This window comes from Podarcis filfolensis, assembly GCF_964270895.1.
Source record: "Podarcis filfolensis genome assembly, chromosome: 1".
In the NCBI taxonomy this organism is placed as follows: domain Eukaryota; kingdom Metazoa; phylum Chordata; class Lepidosauria; order Squamata; family Lacertidae; genus Podarcis; species Podarcis filfolensis.
The window spans coordinates 45,636,938-45,651,710 of record NC_139604.1 but is presented as its reverse complement, the minus strand read 5'-3'; the positions used below and the strand labels follow the sequence as shown (position 1 = coordinate 45,651,710).

General features: G+C 43.0%; 1 long non-coding RNA gene across 1 annotated transcript; it reads right to left on the bottom strand.

Annotated features, from left to right (window-relative positions):
• Positions 1–759: 759 nt before the first annotated feature.
• On the bottom strand, positions 760–14,759 carry LOC310749442. Its single transcript, XR_014541630.1, has 4 exons — positions 14,649–14,759; positions 14,214–14,265; positions 3,923–4,006; positions 760–1,696 (listed from the first exon to the last, which is right to left on the bottom strand). It is a non-coding gene; the product is annotated as an uncharacterized lncRNA (long non-coding RNA).
• Between the last annotated feature and the right edge of the window lie 14 nt (positions 14,760–14,773).

Genomic DNA, 14,773 nt, shown 5'->3' with positions numbered 1-14,773 from the left:
TCTCCAGAGCTCTCTCATTTGAAGAAAATTGACCCTGCAGAGCTGCCCTGGAAATCTCCACTGCTCAGAAAACAGGGAACACTATTAAGTAAGACTGAGCAGCTAAACATGATTGTCCAGTTAAGAACATGGGTGGACATGTGGCTCACCCACAAACCCCACATATGCACCCACTTTGGGCTCTTTCCTTCTCAGCTGGGAATTCTTTCCTTCCTGCAGTCAGCATAAATGCAATACATCTTTTCATTAATTTCACATAAATTTGCTAGTGTTTGGCAATTTTAACCTCGTCCAGTTTAATTAACCCATGATTGGTAGTTTTCATTATTGTGAGACTATGCCATCTCTTGGAATTCCTTACAAAATACCAGTTTCCCTTAAAGTAACCATGTATATAAACTTGTCCCCGGCTATATCAATGTGGGCAGGAGCCTGTTGCTCTACAGATATTGCTGGACTACAGCTCCCATCATTCTTGGCCATTGGCCATGCTGGTTGGGACTGATAGAAGTTGAAGTCCAACCAACCACATCTGTAGGGCCACGGTTTCTGCACCCCTGATATAGACAAAGGTGCATGTAAACTTCTACAACCATAGCATTGTTCACTGTCAACCTCTGTTTCAGAAGGCTGAACATTTGCTGCACACTCATGCATTTTTAAGCACTGCCAATTACCCTTTGTCCATAGATAAATTAATAATGTATCCAGGCCCCTCCATCACTTTGTGTTTATTTTTATTTTTTTAAATATAGCTCTCCACTTGAAGCATTTATTTTGTTAAAGTAGCTTGCTTTATCTCTGTCACACATGGAGCAATTGAACTTTTTCCAATGACCCACTTGGTTACATCTGCACTCCATTCTGTTGCTCTGTAAGAGTTCTGCTGGCCTGTGTTTTATTAGTGTCTCAGGGTTATTCCCAGTTTATATCTCCCAGAACACTATGCCTACACATACTAGCTTCATTGCTTGTCTTCGTCACTTAGCTGTCCCTCCTCCTCTTTTTTCAATTGAGGGCCATGCACTCAGTGGTGTAGACATGATACGCATGGTAAGTTTCCAAAGAGGCCTCAGCATGTGAATGTGCACACAAAATCCTAAACACACAGGTACTGTACAATTAAATAAGTAAAATTGGAAGAGCATGGGATAATAATGTTTTTCAGCACGTTTATATTCACAGAAAAGTCTGATAACTCCAGAGTCATTTGGAAGTGGTCCATGAAACATTCTGACCCTTGTTCCACGCACCGTGGATTCTGGTGCTAGAAGAGCACAGGCAGAGCTACTAAAAATCCCTTATTGTATAGCAATGGGTTTTCAAGACAGAGCAAACTTGGACTCCCCAGGCAAGCCAGACGGCACTGTCCAGGGCTGACCAAAACCATAATATGGGCTTGGAATCAGCATGCGCACCACTCAAAATGAATGAGTGGTAGGTGGCAGTTTGGTCCAAAGAACAGAGAAGGGTGGATTCAAAGGATGCTTAGACACAAAACTAGGCACCTGGAGGATGCGGGGGCTGCTGTTGCTTTCTGTGTGCCCTCTTTCCTGGACTGTGCAGATAAAGTTGTGGGTAGGTTGGAAATGACAAGATAAGAGAGGATGATAGTGATTCTGGAAGACTCCCCAGACACTCCCTGCATCTGCATAAAAGGAAGGACACAGCAACAGTGGAGAAACATCTCTGGGACCTAGAAAGGTAGACAATGGATGGAATTTGAGAGATTTATTGACCAAGGACAGGCTGCAGAGCAAGAAAAGTAAATCAGAAAAAACTACACGCACACAAATGAGAGGCTTTAGTTATGGATTATTATGCTACAGCAAATAGGCCAGTTTATGGTACTGGGGTGAGAAGGGGCTCTAAGGAGTGTGTGGACCTCAAAAAACACATTTGTGGCACTGGGGACTCGGCTAAAGGTAAAGGTACCCCTGACCATTAGGTCCAGTCGCGGATGACTCTGGGGTTGCGGCACTCATCTCGCTCTATAGGCCAAGGGAACCAGTGTTTGTCTGCAGACAGCTTCCGGGTCACGTGGCGAACCAGAGCAGCGCATGGAAACGCCGTTTACCTTCCCGCCGGAGCAGTATCTATTTATCTACTTGCACTTTGACGTGCTTTCGAACTGCTAGGTGGGCAGGAGCAGGGACCGAGCAACAGGAGGTCACCCCGTCACGGGGATTCGAACCGCCGACCTTCCAACTGGCAATCCCTAGGCTCTGTGGTTTAGACCACAGCGCCACCCGCGTCCCTGGGGACTCAGCTATACAGCTGCAAATAAAACGTTTTGTGTTTTAAGTGCAATATACAATGTGACGCTAGATGGCGATAGTGAGACTTATGGGAAATTCGATGCATTTTTAAAAATGTTTTTTAAAAAGCATTTTCAGAACGGTTTTTATATGGGTGTAGATTCCACCTGGGACTCTGCTGAAGATGATGATCTCTATGTGTATGTGCAGTGCATGAGTTTTGGTTTCATGGAGAGCTGTGTAAGCTCCAGGAAAGACCATCATAATAAGCAAGACTGTCATGAGCTGGCAGGATGCTGGTGAAGAGGAAGGGTGTGGCTACAACTGGTACATACCAGGACAAGCTGAAGATGGGGAAGGGGAGGTTGGGGACTTAGGAAGGATTCAAGGGACATCAGAGGATGTTGAAGGGGCAGCTGCCAGTTCACAGGAGGCAGGGGGAGTGCCCACATCACCAGAACCAAAGGTGCCCCCGTCACCATGAAAAAGGCGGGCTCCAAGGCATTGAGAATAGTGGGATGTGCACTTTAAGAGACTGAGGCAGGCAAGACACCACAGCCCAGCTTACTAGGTGATCAGTTCAGAGAGGTCCCGAGGCTGAAGCGGAGGCTGGGGAGGAAGGGGGCCAGGAGGCAGAGGCCCTTCTCTCCTCTCAACTGCCTCATTGGGGCAAGACCTACTGGGAATAATTGCTGTGATCACTAGGCCTGAGCTGTTTTGTTTCCACCACTCCTCTGCATCCATCCATCCATTCCACGACATCCTCCATTGATAGGAAGGTATTCCTTTTTTCCTTTCCAGTTTTCTTTCTGTTCTGCTCTGTCTTCCCCACTAAGAAAAAGATTTCCCCCCCCCCAAGACACAGACATGTACATAGGTGCAGTGGCGTAGCGTGGGTTGTCAGAACCCGGGGCAAGGCAAGTAATTTGCACCCCTAACCCGTGGATTTGCGCCCCCTAACCCTAACCCCCAGATGTTGTGCCCGGTGCGGCCGGCCCCCCCTGCACCCCCATGCTACGCCACTGCATAGGTGTGTGTTTGGTTTTTTTCGTAGCGTTTACCTTCTCATTTAAAATATTAGCTATTTCTGCAAGCCTAGCTTCAAAACAAACACACACACACACACACACACACACACACCCCAAGTGGGAGTACTCAAGGGTACATTTAAAACCCCTGTTGTGAAGGGATACAATTCTATAAACAGGTCACCCATTTTTCTCTTTTTCCCTTCTATAAATTGGGTATTCCTTTTCTTCCTTTTCCTTTCAATGCCCTGCCAGTTTTGATTTCTATAAATAAATCCAGTCTATCCTTTTAACTCCATACTGTGACTTTGGGGCTTTCAGATACTGTCTATCCCTGACACTCTGGGTCCATGTTACCAGGTTTACTCCCAAATACTGCTGAGGTTTTACTATCTTGTCATTAGCAGAATTTAATAAGGAGTTCTGACAGTCAGAGTACTGACAGTCTGAGAAAAAATTGACTGGAACAGTGTAGGAGCTTCGGAAGCTCTGCATGTTCTAATCCATCCCAGGCTCCTTAAAGTTAAATGAAATAGGCTGAATCTTCACCGACCTTTTAAATATTATAAGCATGATATTAGATATATCATTCTAAAACGTCACAGGGCATACTGGTAAATTCAAAACGTTCCTTACCTTTTGTTTGTCCAAACACAGTTTCGCTACTGCCGGTTCTTGATTGCTCTGCAGCACCCTCTGGCATCACATTGTCATAATGCACTACAATATTAACATTACAAGCAAAACGCAATGTGTCCATCTTAACGTTATAAACCGTGTGTGTAGATCTGCCCATAGTGTCTGTTGTACAGTGAATGTGCAGGATGAGCCTACCAAGAAGAAGGCAGCTAGTTTCCTACTGAGGCCAGGCAAGGAGTAGTTAGTAGATACCAGGAGAGATGGTGACAACAACATGGAGAAAAATTGCTAAGACACTGACAAAGCATACATGCGCACAGAGAATGGCACTTTAAATTCAAGTTCTTACTACATTCCAAATAAGATGGTCAAGAGCAGCCCAATACTTTTTGTTGCCTAAGGTAAAAGGCAAGATGGCACCCACCCCACATTTCCACACTCAAACGTTGACCAAACTGGATCTTATTTCAACATTGGCAAGGAGGATTCAGGCAACCTACTAGGCCATATTCTCCATCCTCCTGTAACACCCTGCTGCTGCCCACCCTGCAGCATCTTCCGCCTTACTCTACCTAATAGTAGGACTTGCCATGAAGCTAAGAAAGGTTATGGCAATGGCCTGATCTATGTGATCCTATTTCACGTGTGTGAGGCATTGCAAGGTCACTTTCTTTCTCAATATTCACACGATTGAGTAGTCTGGTGAAAATTCATACAGAACGTCCAACTTATCCTGCCCTTCTCATGATAGCCTTATGAGCACTTTTCTAAATGTGTTACTCCTTCAGAGACGGGGAAGGATCGCTTGCATTGCGCTTCTGCAAAGAATGCTGGAGGAATGCAATACTCTTCCCTGTAGTTAAGATGACAAACAAAAGAGCTTTGGTAGAGTTTGTTGATATGCATGCAGCTATTTTTGTCTCACTTCAGACAGGGTGCATGTGTTTTGCATAAAGAACCTGAGGGTGCATCACATTCCTATAGAACTGTATGTATAGTGTCCTATAAGTTGACGTCTTGGGAATGATGAATGTGTGTATCCCTATTGCTCCCTCTGGTAAACTAGTGAAAGCAAAATATACGCTGCTGTATAGCTGCTTGCCACCAAGTCAGGAACTGACAATAAAGCTAAGGGAATACTGAATGCTTGCAATAGCGGTTGGCAGCACACCAAGATATCAAAATAATTAGCACATCTGAAATGCAAAGGGCAGAGACTGGCTACATGATGGCAGTAACCACAATACAGCTTCATTCTGGAAAGAAATGACGCATTGTTAAGGAATGAGGCAAATATCCAGTGTTACTGCCAAAAATAAGGCAATAACAACATTTAGGCATACCAGTATTGAATACCAAAGTGGACTGACTCCCCTTTCATTAGTCAGAGAACTGCTCAGCTACATGAATATACTTTATGGGGTTCTTAATTACTTAGGTGAGTACTAGAAAAGAAAAGAAAACCAAGATGCAAATAATAAATAAACTTTCCCTGTTAAATACAAGACTGAATGCTTCATTTTGAAAATCACAGTGCTGACAATTTCGTAGGGTTAAGTACCCCATAAGGACTGTGCTCATATAAGCCATCTATATAATGTTAAATTAGGGCAAGATTTCAAAGAGGCCAGTCTAGAACTATTTTAGTAACCTAGAAATTAGAGTAACATAGATGGTTCCCTCCATTTCCATGAATGGCAATTCCATCAAAGGGTGATGGAATTAAGACTTTTTAATTCTTAACCTTTTCGATATTCCTGAAAATAATTCCAGAATTAACAAATAACACAGTAGTAGCAGGACCATCCAACCAAGACTCTGGGAAGACACTTAGAGCTCTGTGGAGATCTCCCCTCCAACTGAAGGCTTGAATTAATCTGCAGTAGTCCAAAGGCAGCCTGAAGACCTCCATCTCAATAATTTTTCACCTGGGTCCCCCAAGCACCTCTCCTCCCACATCTCAAACCTTGCCTCATTCCCCAGTTCTACCACATCACCTCAGAACACAGAAGTGAAGGTGGAAGAGTCACAGGAGTACCTGTTTGATTGCTGGACAGTTTTCTTACCAGGCGTCTACGCAGGAGGGGGAGAAGACCCAGTTGTAAGATACAACCTAGCAAAGGCCCGGGTAGAAAGAGACATGCCAATGACTATAGAAGAATCTCCTCTGAACTTTTTCTGGGTTATTCCCGTATTCCCTTTTGAGCTCATTAATTTACAGCTTCCATGCCAGATGCTGGTCATCCACAAATAGGTAGAACTGTATACAAAGGGCAATCCCTCTTCATATGTAGTGCTGGCTCCTTGCAAACAAATTTCTGCAATTTGTGAGCCAGAACATAGGATCATGCACTCTCTTCAACACCAGTTCCTCTCTCTTTTCCCTTGTTAGTCTTAACAACCTACATGAGAGATCGATAGCTCAGTAGTAGAGAGAGCACACTTTCATGTAGATCATTCATTATTTGGTATTGCTAATGATAAAGAAAGGCCCCTACTTCAGACCCTGGGAAGCTTGTGCAGGCCACAGAACAGTGGAGTAGATAGGCTAATAGCCTGACTCATTATAAAGTAACTCCCAGTGTCTTGTTCTTAAGTAATAAATATAATTCTGTGCTAAGGAATTGTTTTAAAGAACAGAATTTAACAGGTACATAATATCTCTTTCACTCTCCCTCCCAAACCCACATTACAACTTATTCTGTCTTTGCAATTGTAGTAAGCCATAAGGAAAATATCAACAAAAATAAGGAGTATCTCAAGCATATGTCAAACTGTCTCTAGAAAAGTCTTTGGCACCTATTGAAGACCATTCTTTTCCAACAAGCCTTTTAAGACAAGATTTCTTATCCCACTCTGTAGGTGTACTAGACTTGAAATTGTTGTTATGTGTGCTTTTATTGTTAAATTACTTTAAGTTGTTTTATGGAAGTGATTCATACATAAATAAAGAAATAAGCAAACTGCAAACCTTCAGCACACATTCCTTAACCTCAAAATAACACAGAGATTCTTGTTAAGAACCTTCCATTATTTACGTTTAAGAAACCGGGCATCTAGGTCATTGTTAAAACATTAAAAGCAAATCCAACAGTTAATATGTATGAGAATAATTTAATTAGTTGTTCTCTTGCACCAGCGCTTTAATAAGAAGTGGCTGTAGAGGACATTGCTGTCACAGCCCTGTTCCTGAGTTAAGAGTCAGAGGACGATAAGCTGGCTGCGTTCCGCTGGACAACTTAACTGGGTGCCTGATCCTCAGGCAAATGCTCCAGTGCCCAGGGAACCAAAGCTAGGGCTCTCACGGATGCCTTCTTCGAAATCCATTTAGCCTGAGAAGTCACCTCCTTGACCACCAGACCTACTCAATAACACAGGGACCATACCCGTCTGGAGACTACAGAAAAGAGGAGGCACTCTCCTTCATAGATTCAATCACAGAATTGTAGAGTTGGGAGGGACCACAAGGGTCATCTAGTCAAATCCCATGTAATGCAGGAAGTTTTTGCCTAATGTGGGGCAATGCTCTATCCCATGCTAAGGGGTTGCCCCGATTCACATTCTTCAGGCAGGAGATGGAGGTCTATTGTGCTGCTTTTCGGAGGCTCAGGAAAAGCAGGACCCCCTTCTCCTACATTAAACGGCATCTGATGAAACTTGTTTGGTTGACGATCACAATGGATAATTGTGTAAACATATTCTAGAAATAATGCCTGATAGTAATGGAGAGGGGAAGTACAGGGTACACAGAGACTACATTTTAAGGTTTCAGTCATGGTTGTACCTAATAAGAGACACAGGTTTGTATGGCATTTTAATAGTAGTTATGAACTGGTTGTTGTGTTCATATTACTAATTTAATATTGGCTATGTTGAAAATCTTGTTAGGCATTTATGCATTGTTGCTGTATGTGTGATCTTTGTCTATGGGAATCCTGTGGGCTTAGCTGGAATAAAGTTTGTGAATAATTAATGTGAACCAATTTTCTCTAATTCAAATAATAATTATACCAAGAAATAAAGCAATACAGCAATGGTTTCTATTGTATCTTTGAGTAGCCACCCAGTGGAGTTCTTCTATGTGGTCTGGAGGTTGGTCACTCCTGACAGGGATTGGTTGACTTAGCACTTCCAGGATAAAGTTGCTTGGCTCTGCAGTGATGAAGATGCTGCTCTTGTGACAGTGTCAGCCAAGGTGTCCAATGAGTCATGAACTTATGTTGGGATGTAATACTGAGCTAAACCATATTCCTTAGCTATTCTACAGGTCCATCACATATGACAGAAAGTTCCTTCCATATCATTACATTTCCAACAATCACCTGACTCCAGTGAGATCACAGTGGAGGCAGTGCAGCTGGTGGTGAGCCCATGGGACACCATCTCTTGGACTTCTGTTGCCCAAGGCAACTGCTTCAGCCTACCTTATGGATGGGTCAGCCCTGCTGATTAGGCAGCAGATCAAGGCAAGCATGTCCAAGGGACATCCACATCCAAGCCTCTTAGACCCCACATGGCTGTTAAAGTGAATGTGAATATGGAGAACTCTATATTGTTAAGGGTGCTCAAAGTTGCTAGGAGATAGAAGTACAATTCCCAGCACCTGTAACAAACTATAGTTCCTGGAATGATGTGGGGGGGGGAGCACATTACAGTTTAAATGGTATAAGAGAGCTGTTGGTGTGGATGTGAATGGTAGGAAGCAGGCCCCATGGGGAACTGGTCATAAATAGGGCATCACCCATCCACTCAGCTGCAAACCATTATTTATGGCAATACTTCCATACAGATGCCAACCATTTGGAGGGCATTTTTCTAGTTTGTTGTGAAAGACTGTGCCAAACCTAAGACTGGGTTTGAAATCCATAGAAAACTGACAAAACAGGGAAGGGAACTTCGACAATAACAGACTTCGCATACGAGAACAAAGGCAAAGTGGAATAATGGAAGCACACAAAACAAACTAAGTGATTATGAGAGGAAACAACCAAAGCAAGACATCAAAAATAAAGGCAACATGTTAGTACAGATTGATCCAGGGCTGTAATTCAATGAAGCTGCCTTATCTATTGACTTGCTGCGTAGTTTGTGTGAATTGCTGTCGTTGGTCCACTTTCCAACCTGCACAAGTATTATAAAGACAATTATATCCTATCTGAATAGTTTTTGAAGCCTCTGTTTGGAAATGACTGTGTAAAAGCTAGGTGCTATTACAGCTGGAAATTGTCAAAACATGATGTGATTTTGTTCCCTGTTGCAGATGCAGTCTCCTTGAATTGCCGTGTAAAGTAAGCCACTCTTGTGTTGAAAGATGCTCTCTCCCCTCTCTCTCTTTTTGCTATTGCAGGGAGCATTTCTGCTTTCCGGTCTGATAAAAGCCGTCCTGCCAACCTAGCTTGGCAAATTTTTCATACTGAGGTTGCTTTTGCATTCTTTAAGAGCAGCGACTGTGCTATAGAGCACCTGAAGATGTAAGCATTTTTTGGCACAAAGGAATCAAAGAGAAGTTATGATAATCATTGAAGGTTCAGAAATCCATGGGAAACCAGAAGAGTGCACACAGGCTGGGATAATTGTGTCTGTATAATACAAATGGAAATCTGTTTAAAAGTGCCTGGGAGTTACCAGGTGAATCTATTTTATTTTTTTGGTTTGTGTAAAAGGAGTCACTTATGTAGATAGCAAGGAATTTCTCTACTTGCATATCCAATATTATATATTGAGCGGTGGAGAGGTGTATTATTTTTAATTACGTGTGTATGTGTGAGTGAGAATTAACAGCAGTTATTATCTGCTTCCTCTTCTCTTCCAGCAAGAATTATGGACAGTTTTCTACCAGTACAGTTGAGGTTGCATGCAGTTTTTATGCTCAGGTAACCAATATTTCTAAGGATCACACTGAATTATACCTGGTTTGGGGGCGGGGGCTGATTCAGATGTTGCACCACTTTTTATACTTGCCAGCATCTATAGTTGTGAGGTAGGCATAACATGTCAGTGGAGAGTCTATGGACTTCTGCTATACCATGGTCTCAAAGATTCCAAAATGTTAAAGTCTGTGTGCTTTCTTAGCGCACATTGTATGATGCTTATATGAACAATGAGCTTAGTAATACAAAAATGGTTGGAAGTCTTCCATGTGAGCATAGAAAGCAGTTTGTGAGTGCAGATGGTAATGTTTGAACTGGCCTTTATAATGTCACACAAGGTAGGCTTGATTTCATAGAATCATAAAACTCTAGAGTTGGAAGGGACCCCTGAGGATCGTCTCATCCAACCCCCTGCAATGCTGGAATCTCAACACGTTTCCCCATCCAATTTGAAACCATACCAGACCCTGCTTAGCTTTGCAAATGTACTAGCAGTGTTGTTGCTTCACCACATTTGCAGGCACCATTAACAAAAAGAAAATATTTAGTGATTTGAGACAATAAACATATACAAGTCAAGTAAACATAGAATGCAACCAAGAGCCATGTACCAATAGTATTACTCATAATGGCTTCACTTTTTTCACTTTGGGATTACAGTGACAGGTTATTACAGTGACAGGTTAACAAATCTATACTGTTACACTTTGCAACAGGAGTACAGAACCTGTGATCACCCAGATGTGATTGGACTGCATCTCCCATCTTCCCTGACCATTGGGAGTTGGACTCCAACCAGCAACATCTCTATGTCTGCAAGTTCCCTACCCTTATTTCACACACTGTTTGGCTGTAGGTTAAGAAATTTCCTGATTATGCAGTGACCAATTACATTATACACTCAATTACTTACCTAGGCATTAGTATTCCTAGCAAGGCTTACTGGCCATGCCAGACATTACTTGCTCTCTGCATGCCTATGATTTGGGAAGTGTACCAATTAGTTATCTGGGATGAGATGATCATTCAAATATAATGATCAAAATGAAGGTTACACAAATTGATTCTGGACAGGCTGTGCTTCATTTGTTTACTTGGAAGTTTTGAAGAGTTCCCAATACATAATCAAGGCTGAAATGAAACCACTTCTCACACACCAGCAGAACTAACACAGGTTGTACTGAGGGTATCTTCCTTCTCCAAGCCTGCCCAAGGACTAGAAAAAATGGCAAAAAGCTATGATCGTGTTGGACTATGTATTTGGCACTGTGAGCTACAGTGGAAATGTATACCAGGCTGGTGAGACATCACTAATAGCATTAAAAGCACAATCGCCTTGCTACCATATAGTTTTTAACCAATAAAGCTGCTAATGGTGGAACCCAATGGCAAAAGTATTTCCCTGTTTCATACCACAATACTGAAGCAATCTGAAGCATGCTTATTTGGGAGTTAAATCCCTTAGAATTTAGTGAAGCTTGTGTGTGACTTAGCAGGATCTTAAGGTGCATTCTTAAGCATCTTAACAATATGATCCTAACAATGTTTCTTCATAAGTAAACCCCAGTGAATTCAGTTGTACGTAGTTCTGAGTAAGAAACCTAGGCCAGCAGTCATACTTGAAAATAAAGTTGCATTTAAATTGGTGGAACTTCATTCTAAGTAAATGTGTTAATCTGGTTGTCTGAACAAATGAAAGCACCCCATTAACATTTCATGGATGTGTTTCTAGTATGTCAATTATGCCAAGTTATATAGACACAAATCCTTGATGGCTGCCGCACGCTGCAGAACTCCTGCCCTTAGGCTCTCAGACACTAATATTATTTCTTTAAAACCTTATTTGTGTGGCTTGTATTTTTATTTGAATAATTTATATGCTTTTACTTTGAAGAATTGCAACTGGTCCCTAGCCCTCATTTTTGGGTGGGCTAGCAATCAAAATAATGTCTTTTAAAAGTGGGTGCATAGTGAATGTAATAATACTATCTAGAAGTTTTCCTTGGCTCTATATTTACTCATTTCTGTATTTTGCATTACACAACTCGAATTTTCTTAGTGATTCTATGTACAAAATTGGGGAGCTTGATTGTTGCCTTTTCCCATTTCAACACACTTCTGTTGGGCTGAACATTCTGGGTTGCATCCAGTCATACTTTGAGTACACCCAATGAGATCAATAGTCCTAAGTTATTGTAATGTCCGAGTATGACTTAGCTGAATACAGCTAACTCTCCTAAATTTCCCTGACGAGGTGCTAGTTAAGCCTGTTTTAGGGTTGCCATATTTCAAAAGGTAAAAACCAGGACACCCCAAAAGTTGTTGAGTGTTTTAGGAAACCACCGAAATTGTTGAGCTTTTTAAAGGAAAACCCAAAAGTTGTTCAGCTGTCTTTTTATGAAAACACAAAAACCCCATGTTTTTTGGTCTATTTGCCGAAGATCCAGGACAAACTGCCACCCAGATGTCACTTCCGCCTTTGAAATCCTGGTAATGTCTGGGAAAATCCGGACATATGGCAGCCCTAGTTTTTAAGTACCTGCAAATCAGAACATTCCTGTGCCTGTATCTGGACTATGGATCTGGGATGCCTAACATTGTTCCCCTGTCATTAACAGAGCAGCCAAAGCACATTCTCACAATCTCTTTCATTTTATATGCGTATATGGCAAGTATGGGAAACATGTGGCCCTACAGGTGCCTTTGGACTCCAGCTAGTGTTGCCACCGTTGGTCGGGCAAAATAAAGAACAGGTTGGGCAAAATACAGGACAGGACAGGGTGGGGGGTGGGATTGAAGGGCTAAAAATTACTTCACTGGGTGGAGAAATGACTTCAAAGAAATCCATTACAATGGCACATGGGGGCTACAGTGGTTTATTCAGTGAAAACAGCAACAAAAGCACTCGCTCTCTGATCCACCTGCCTCTGTGCATAAACTCCTTCCCAATTCCCCCTGCACTCCACTGGGTGGATGGACAGACCAGGCCCGTGAAACACCCCTCTTTCTCCAGGACTCACCCTCTGCCTGCACAAAAACCCCCTCTCTCAAACTCCTCCTCCTGGCCCCACCCCACTCTCTGCTCACCATCCCACAATAACTCTTGCTCTCACTCTCCACCTTATGGACCCACCCTCCCTATACAAACTCCTGCTCAGGCTCTCCCTCTCCTCCTCCCACCGGACCCACCCTCTGCTCGCACAGTTTTGAGGATGAGAATGAGCCTGAATACATGAAAAAAGGCATCCCGTCCAAACAGGGCAGGGGACACTTTTCTCCCCAAAAAGGACAATCACATATTTCTAGGGACGGGTGGCAACCCTAACTCTCGCTCCCACCATCCCTGTCCGTTGGCCATGCTGGCAGGGGCAGATGGGAGTTGGAGTCCAACAACATTTGGAAGGTCACAGGTTCTCTATTCCTGGCATACAGGGTAGCTAACTTGGTACCTTCAAGATTTTGCTATTGCTCCCATCATCCCTGACCATGGGTCATGCTGGCTGGGGCTGATATGTATAAGTTCCCAGGTTCAATACCTGGAGCTACTTGTTCAAGGACTTGAGGTAGCAAGGCTAAAAAAGACTGTGAAGAGAGTTGTTGCCAATTAGAAGAGACTGTACTCAATTTAATGGCATGCTATAAGGCAGGTTGTAAAGTGCTTCTGCCATTTTAGGGGTATTTGTGCAATGGGATATATGTAGAAGGTAATGTTTTACAGAACTGTGATATTGCAGGGAATATCCATCCTAGGCATGGCTATCCTAGAAGCATTTTGAGGTGTTTGATAGCGTCTGGCATTTGGGTGTTCTTTTGTTTTTACTGCCATGGAGCAGGGGGGTGCCTTATTGTATAGGATTCTGTGTGAGGCTGCTTGTTCTGTGGGGCTCATAAGCTCTTTTATGGAGATGTGAGAGGCACCACGTGTGCGAAAGAGATGCTTTTCAAAACAAATCTGCAAGGTGCCTGTGATTTTATAGTGGGGTTCTTGAAGCTGTACATGTGCCAGTCAGGTAGGCTGGTCTAACTGTAACACTGGGAAATGAAGGCTGGGTACACACCCTTATTTACTCTGCACCCAGTGTGCTCCCAGCAGTGGCTTGGGAAGCAGTGTACACATGACGTTTGCCACAATCCATATCTGTCCTGTTGTTTTCCTTATCATGTTTTTAATATTCTGTTGGGAGCCGCCCAGAGTATTATTATTATTCCTTATGAAATACTGCATTTTGATGCACTTTCCCTAAAACTGCCTTCAGCCCGACTTGAGGAAAAGAACAATCTAGCTGTGTTTTAAACCAGTAATGTTTACACAAAATAATGGATGCAGTCCTAAACTCCACTTACCAGGGAATAAGCTTAATTGAATTAAAAAGGATTTACTGCTGAGTACACATGGCCAGGATTTCAGTGTAAATTACCAAGAAACTGCTGCTGTTTTCGTTTTTGTAATGTTCAAGACTGGAAGAGTTTCTAGAAAAAATAAATATAAATGATAAGCCGAGATATGTCCATAGACATATTAAACCAACAAGCAGTTTGCATGCCCACCCCAGTGTTTATTTACAAAACATGAAGAAAAAGCCCTGCCCCCTTTCAGGTATGCTAACAAAATCTTAACCAAGCATCTACATCCCCCCTCTACTTTGCTCACGCCGGTTATTTTGAAACGATTACCAGTCAGAATGAGATTTGAAGCAGCGATTGCTCTGCTCAGACCTCAGGCTCTTAGTCTCTGCAGAGGAAGCATCTACTGCTACCTCATGGAGGACGCCCGCCGCGCGCCCCCCTTCCTATGCCAATTCGGATTAGACTATACCCTGCAGCAGACGTGTTAATCCGATACTTCTTCCCACCTGTTTCCTCGCCCGTTACCCAACGACCTGAGCCGCCGGAGAGACTACGCTTCCCAGCATGCACTTCGGCCGCTCCGCGCTCCGCTCCAGTGTAGCAGGATTTTCCCTGTGGATTGCGCATGCCT